This window comes from Notamacropus eugenii, chromosome 2, assembly GCF_028372415.1.
Source record: "Notamacropus eugenii isolate mMacEug1 chromosome 2, mMacEug1.pri_v2, whole genome shotgun sequence".
In the NCBI taxonomy this organism is placed as follows: domain Eukaryota; kingdom Metazoa; phylum Chordata; class Mammalia; order Diprotodontia; family Macropodidae; genus Notamacropus; species Notamacropus eugenii.
In genome coordinates this window covers 405,230,300-405,237,700 of record NC_092873.1, presented here as the reverse complement: position 1 = coordinate 405,237,700, position 7,401 = coordinate 405,230,300, and the positions used below count along the sequence as shown (strand labels likewise).

The 7,401-nt window shown below is 42.8% G+C and overlaps 1 long non-coding RNA gene across 1 annotated transcript; it reads left to right on the top strand.

The window, feature by feature from the left end:
* Positions 1–2,226: 2,226 nt before the first annotated feature.
* LOC140524108 (uncharacterized) lies at positions 2,227–3,770 on the top strand. The gene is made up of 2 exons (XR_011973567.1): positions 2,227–2,288; positions 3,201–3,770. It is a non-coding gene; the product is annotated as an uncharacterized lncRNA (long non-coding RNA).
* The last annotated feature ends 3,631 nt before the right edge of the window (positions 3,771–7,401 follow it).

Below are 7,401 nucleotides of genomic sequence, written 5' to 3'. Positions count from 1 at the left end.
CCTGACACCAAGTCTAGCGTTCTATTTACTATGCCATGCTGTCTTGCACCTTAGAGAAATATTATGATTAATAAAATAAAAATCTGTACATCATTACCTTTTTTTGAGGGGAGGGGGAATTGGGCTTAAGTGACTTGTCCAGAGTCACACAACTAGTAAGTGTCTGAGACCAGATTTGAACTCAGGTCTTCATGACTCCAGGGCCATTGTTTTATCCACTGTATCACCTAGCTGCCCCATGTCATTATCTTTATCAATTTTAACAGACAAGTTTTTTTGATCACCAAACATATACAGGACACTAAATATGCACAAACCTAATCACTGTATAGTGGCCAGCATGAAATAAAGACAGGTCTTATATCCTGGGAGGTAAAGTTAATTAATATCCATTAGCTTATAGGATGACTAATTGGCATGAACAAATGTTTAGAGTACAGGGACTATGTCCATTCAAGTCATTTTATCTTGTCTGACATTTAACATAACAACACTTGTGAGACCGCCTGAGGCGAGAGCATGGTCACTTATTGGAAAGGTTGTTCACTATACTGGGATTCAGGAGACTTGAGTACTAATCCCAGCTCTGTTGCTAACTAGCTGTATGCCAATGAACAAGGGGCTTAATTTCTGGGAACATCAATTTCCTCATTTGTAAAGTGAGAAGATTGAATAGGTAACCTCCATTCATTGTGTAGAATAAATAATGTGGTTTATTATTCTACATAATTCAGTAAACCCTTGCATTAAACCAAGGTCATGAGGACACTTCCACTCAGAGAGGGATCTTTCACCTTTCACAAAGAGAAGCTTTGGTTCTGACAAGTTCTTAAAATGTTACCACTTTGTACCATGTGATGTTATTCATGACTTGATTTTGTAGCAGCTCTATCAATGTGGAAAACTGTTGGATCATGGAATTTCCTTGGGGTGTGGGAATGAGATTTATTGATGCCTTAAGGCCAAACGTACCCTCTGGCATGTGCCCTTTGGCTACTGGGCAGTATAGGGAGCAGGCGCCACCGCTTCTCTGAGTCCTTTGAGGCATCTAAGTGGTGCATTCTGGATAGGAGGGTTTGTTTGGACTCTGGAGGACCTGAGTCTGGATCCTGCCTTAGACACTTATTAGCTGGATGACCCTGGTTAATTCATTTAGCTTCCGTTTCCTCATTTGTAAAATGAGGTTGAGAATAGCACCTACCTTATAGTATTGTCGTGAGAATCAAAGAAGATAAAATGTGGAGCTCTTTGCAAACCTTAGAGAGCTACCTTAAAGCTAGCTATCATAATTATGTTGTGCCTAGTGGTCTATATTCTAGAATACTAGGTTATTTCCTATAGCATCCTGGACTTAACATTCAAAACACCTGGGTTCTACCTTGACCTTGTCGTCTCCAAGTCAAATGTGTGTTCATCCTTCATTGCTGAAGAAGACCATGCCATCAGAGAAATGCTGACATCACTTACACTTGGCTTTGTTTTGAGTGAGGGAGGGCTGCGGAGGTCACCAGCCTCACTTCTCCTCCAGAGCCATGTGAATCCAGTGACCAGATGTTCATCAGGATGACTGGAGATGACCCAGGATGAGGCAGTTGGGGCTAAGTGACTTGCCCAAGGTCACACAGCTAGGGAGTGTCAAGTATCTGAGGTGAGATTTGAACTCAGGTCCTCTTGACTCCTGCACTGGTGCTCTATCCACTGTACCACCTAGCTGCCCCTCCAAGTCAAATATGTGTGGGACAAATCAACCTCTCCGAGCCCTAGTTTCCTCATCTAAAAAATGGGGATGATTAATAGCTGTCCTGCCTTTCCCACAGGGCTGTCATGAGGACCCCAAGAGCTAAAGGACATATGAGCGCTTTGTAAAATGCCAAGATAAGCAAACCACCACATGCTTGGGAATTGTTGCTCTTAGGAAACAACAACTCGAGTTAGGAGACTAAAGCAATCTATTATTGTTACTGTTATTATCATTACCATTATCATTATTATTCCCTGCAGGGTCAGGAAAAGTGACCAGGGGTGGGGGTGAACAGTTATAAGCCTGAGGTCACTGCCCTGTAGCCAGCAGCAGCCAAGGCTTGAGATCTCAGCTAGCTAGCATAAAGAGGAGCGCACCTAACAAATGGATAACAACAAAGGCATTCAAAGAATTCCTTGGCACCAGGAACCCTCTTGTGAGAGGAAATCCGATCTAGGAGGGGAAGTGAGTCAGAGCCTGCTTACAGTACTGGAGGGAGGGGTGCCTGGAGCCTAATTCCTTGGACTCCTCAGAATTTCCAGATTGGGTGAGTCTACAGGGTCAAGTCCCAATGCAGGGGACTCAGGAAGGAGTCTCATTGTGACCTTGACCCTCAGGGGAAAGAGACAGGCCTCCAGGGGCTCCCTGATGCATGGCCAAAACCAACCCGGGCCTGCCTTTGACCTACAGTTTTTGAAGCACAGATTAGGGGACCCTGCAGCAGGACTCAGAGGGTAGACTCTAAGCAGGCCACTTCAGAGATTCAGCTGCTGTCCAAGGGTGAAATTTTTGTTTCTTTTCAGTTAGGAAGCGGTGCTAATGCTGCAAGGTCATGTACTCAGGCCTGGGGTCAGCTCCTCTTCATAGGGCTTCTTCAAATTCCCAGGATAGTCCATGTTTGAAAAAAAAAAAAACCAGTAAGGAATTTCCTGCATAATTCCTCAGACATTCATAGGCTCAAGGATTTAGAGCTGTAGCAGACCCTAGACACCATCTAGTCTGACCCCTTCATTTTCCCCAATGAGGAAATGGAAGCCCAGACTGGGTCAGTGGCTCACTCATCATCATACAGGTATTAAATGTTTGAGGTAGAATTTGGCTTCAAATCTAACACCCTATCCACTTCACCACACTACCTCCCCAGTGCCCAAACAATGACCATCAAATACAAGGGGAGGAGGGGGAATAAATGCAGCTTTCACAGAATGGAGTTTACTTGCAATAGCCTGCTGGGTCAGGTATTCAGCTTTCTCACTCCCTCTCCAAATGGACCATCTTCATTCTCTTTTCTCTTTGAATACTCCAGTTGGTTTTAACTCACAGTCACTTCCAAGAACCAGGGAACCTCTCCATTTTTTTTTTTTTGTCATAGAATAAGTAACCAAGGAAAATGTATAAGGATGAGAGTTTGTCTCTTTGTCAGAAGAGAAAACCTTAGTTTACTTCTCCCTTCATACAGATGGAATTCCTACTGCTGGGACCCCCAACCCTTAGAGAGCCTCTACTGTGACATATTTTGCCATTTGGTACTGAATTCTCTGGTGAACAATCATCTGCCTTGGAGAAGGGAAGGACCCCGCTGCTGCAGCTCATCTCCTTAACAGGAAGATGGCAAACTAACCATAAAAGCAAGCAAACAAACGAACACACGCCTCAGGACTGGAGCCCTTATGGAACAGCAGCTCTGGATTTATGGGCGATCATGAGTGATGTGATGGCCCTTCTGCCTCAAGAAAGCAGACTGAGAATCACAAGAAGCCCTGGCCAACCTTCCTGGCCTTGAGAAGCCAGGCTCTATGTCTAGTATGGCAGTTGTTTCTCATACTCTTATACTCTTTGCGGTGACTTGATCGGAATCTATGCATTACCCAGATGGATAATGGCAGGAGTGTATTGGTAAATGTTTAACAACAGACTCTTTGGAGAGGGAGGAGAAATATGCACAGTACACTTTTAAGTTTAATTTGCATTATTAACATGTTCTTCATCACTTTCTTCAGTCTAGGCAATCAATAAAATAATAAATCAATCCCTGATTTGTTTGTTGATTTCCAAGGAATAAACGTTCATGCTGAAAATTTAACAGTTTTCTAGGTTAGAGTTTGTTTGAATTAGTTCCAGGACACTCCTGGACCATGGATTCCTAAGACATGCTGTTTTCTTTGGATGAATGAATATAAATGCATTTATTAAATACTCACTATGTGTAAAGCACTGTACTTTGGAATGATTTAGCAGCATGGAGATAGCTACGTCTTTGTTTGTCAACGAAATATTAAAAAGGTGTTTTAATGGTCTAGAGAAATATTGTTTAGCCTTCCTTCCCGGCTATAGGATGAAATCATTGGAATGTCAATTCAGCGGAGCTAGCTCTAGGTTTTGCTTTGGCTTTCAAAGAAGTAGATCTAGGCCCTTCACCACTCCTACCCCACCCTCAGCCAAAGGCGGAAGATGTACTGTATAGCTGGCTTGCTGTTGGGGACGTTTGATGTCCTGATGGTCCCAGGGCTTCATCACAATTCCCACTTCACTGGGGCGAGACCCGAATACACAAAGAGGGTGGATCGTAAGAATAGGAGAATCTGCTGCCATACAACCAAGACATATAAATATGAATGTCAAGCTATTGCAACCCACGAAAGGCTCTGAAAATACCAGGGAGCTCCAGAGCTCACTGGGCCTCACACGAGCACAATGAAATGATAATGAGGACAACCAAGAGCTAAGACACCCACCAGCAGTTTTATAGCCGTAGCCAGGAATGACGGGTCTCCGTGGAACTATTGACACTGGATGGCATTGTCATTTTTAGCACACATGCTAAAGCAGCAATTGTGAAAGGAATTGTCTCTGTCAAACGGGAGCCAGACTATTTATGGACATCCCTGCCTGCCCCACATTCTTGTGCCATGGGCCATAGGTAGGGGAAAATGGAAAATTACTACTTGGTTTCAACAGATTTTCCCATTGACTCACTGTATACACTTCATTAACCAAGAAAGAAATATGCTCAGTAGGCCTTATTATCAGGTCCACTCTTCCTAGCTTTTAGTCTTCCCAGTTTAAGCTCAGTACAGTCCCCTAACTTTACACTGCTTAATTCTCTTGTCTTGTGAACGAGCCCTGGGTTATACTCCTATACTCTCTCCTCCTTGGCCTGCTAATCCTGTGGGTGGCCTAAGAAATGTTACCTAGATCAGTGCTATCAAACTCAAATAAATATGGGGCCACTAAACCATAAACAAGGATCCCTTTGAGCTACTTATTGACTTAGTTTTTAAAATGTAATATCATCTATGCATTGTTATATTTTTAATTTATTTTGTTAAATATCTCCAAATTACATTTTAATCTGGTTTAAGAAGCACTTGGAAGTGGTTATGTGTTGACATCTCTGACCTACACTTTATGGGATTTCTTACTTCTCCAAGAGGAGGTAAAATTATTGGTTTGTAGTCTTTTAAATACTTGTGTCTAATCATAGTATTATAATATATATTCATAATATATTTAAAACTTTTTGAAAAATAGTTTTTAAAATCTTTATGCTCCAGGCACTGGGCATAGTAAGGTGGTTTTTGTGTCTTCACTGATTCTATCATGAAGAGGAGAGCATGTATGCATGTGTGGAGTGCTATTTTAATGTATTTTAAATTCTAGCTCAAAATTTGCCCTCTTTATGCTCTATATACATCAGATGGAGGGACAGGTAAGGGAGATAGTCTCTAAATAGTCTATTTTTGGTGCCTGAGAGGTCAGTGTGGCTCTGGGGAAGGCTAAATCAAACAGGTCTCTTTAGAACCAAGGCATTTCATCCATCTTGCCTAGGGAAAGAAGTTCCCCTCACAACCAGAGCTCTATTCATCTGTAGCAGCTGTGCATCTGGCCCATTGTTCACCCCTGGTTTCTTTTAGGTGCCTGTTGTAATGAAGGATGACAGGGCTGAAGCCACCTTTGAGCCTGTGCCTCCTCCAAGATGAGTGAATTAGAGATTTCACTGCACAACTCTACCCATGATAGCAATGCATTTGGGGCTAAATAAGAAATAGCTATAGAGCCACAGATTCCTACATCATGGGTTTAGAATTCAACTGAACAGTCACAAAGGATCCCAATAAGGGTAAGGACAGAGGTTGAAAGGGAAGCAAGGTGAGGACTGAATGCAGTTTTTGACTGGTGTTCAACAGCATTGAATTCCAAGGTGTACCTAGCTATTCTCACATCTGGGCTAAGTCTTCAAGATTGTGTCCTTATGCTGGGCACAGAATTGGGAATGGGGGTAGGTGATGGTTTGGGAACCAGGCACAGCATGGCAGCCAGGTGTCATCTAATCAGCAACTCATCAGTAAAATGAGGAGGTTGGAGATACCTAATAATTATAATAGTAGCTAGCATTTATATGTTACTTTTATGTTTTAAAAGTTATATATACACATATATACATGTATATACACACATATATTTATATATACATGTATATGTACACACAGACACACACACACATATATAAAATCTCATTTGAGGATCTCTTAAGGTTCTTTTTGGATCTTCAAACTTTGATCTGATAAACTCTGTTTTCCCACTTCTGACTTGTGACTTACCAGGTGAGGAGGCAACCTTAGGGGCATTAGTTACACACCTCTGACCTCATCCCCTGCTTTCCAGCCTCCCTTTCACTGCTATGCTTAGCGTAGCCACAATATTTGGAGTACCCAGGCAATTTCTTGAGGTCAGTTACCACCACCATTGTTATCTTCAGAAGTGGGCATAGACTGATGAGATCTAAGTTGGGATCTTTCCAGACCCATCTCAGACCATCAGACGGAAAAGTGCATAATCTATGCCCTTAGAAAAATTGCTTTTCTCTGCTTTCAGTAGGTTTTTGCAGGTGTCTGATCAAGACTTTCTCCTCCCCCCAATCCCAATGGGCCTGAGTTTGCATGCTCTGGTCAGAAAAATCCCCAAAGATTTCTGCTTTTTTACTCAAGGGAACCTTTTGCCTGAATGAGATCAGCAGAATGATGCCCTAAACACAGGCCTGGCTTCAAAAAGATCTCAGATGCAGATCTGTACTCTCCTGGCATGTATGTATCTGACCTTCTTCCTTGAGAGGACATGTTTTGGGTGGTACAGTTCACACATATGGTTAATCCCCCTTGTCCAAAGCCCAGACAGTAGAGATTCTCTCTGCTTCATTTTAAGTAGAAGGAATTCTCAGATGCATTGACCTTTGACTTACTCCTTGCTAACACCAAATGGATATGGCCAATACTGGTGGCCAGGATACCTTTTCAGAAAAAAAAATGCAGTTTTGGGTTTTGTGGTGAGAAAGAAGCAGGGCTACAGTTGCCTACATAAATATTATAAATGGAATCTGCAATGACTTCACTGATGGTGGTCACTGACTGCGTAGGTGGGGCTGAAGGGGTGGCATCGGGGCCAGCCACAGCCACTCCTACACTCTTCACATGTCAAGAATATCCTTTGGCTAGTGGTTGCAGCTGCTGTTTGCAATGCCTAGCACCGTTTTCATCTCTGCTTCCTGGCCTCGTGACCAGCCCAATGCCTTTACTCTGAAAAGGGCCATTCCATTCCTGATCAGTGCACACCAGGCTTGCTGTTTGCCACTGTTGCTCAGCTGTCTGCAGCTAGGCCGTGGT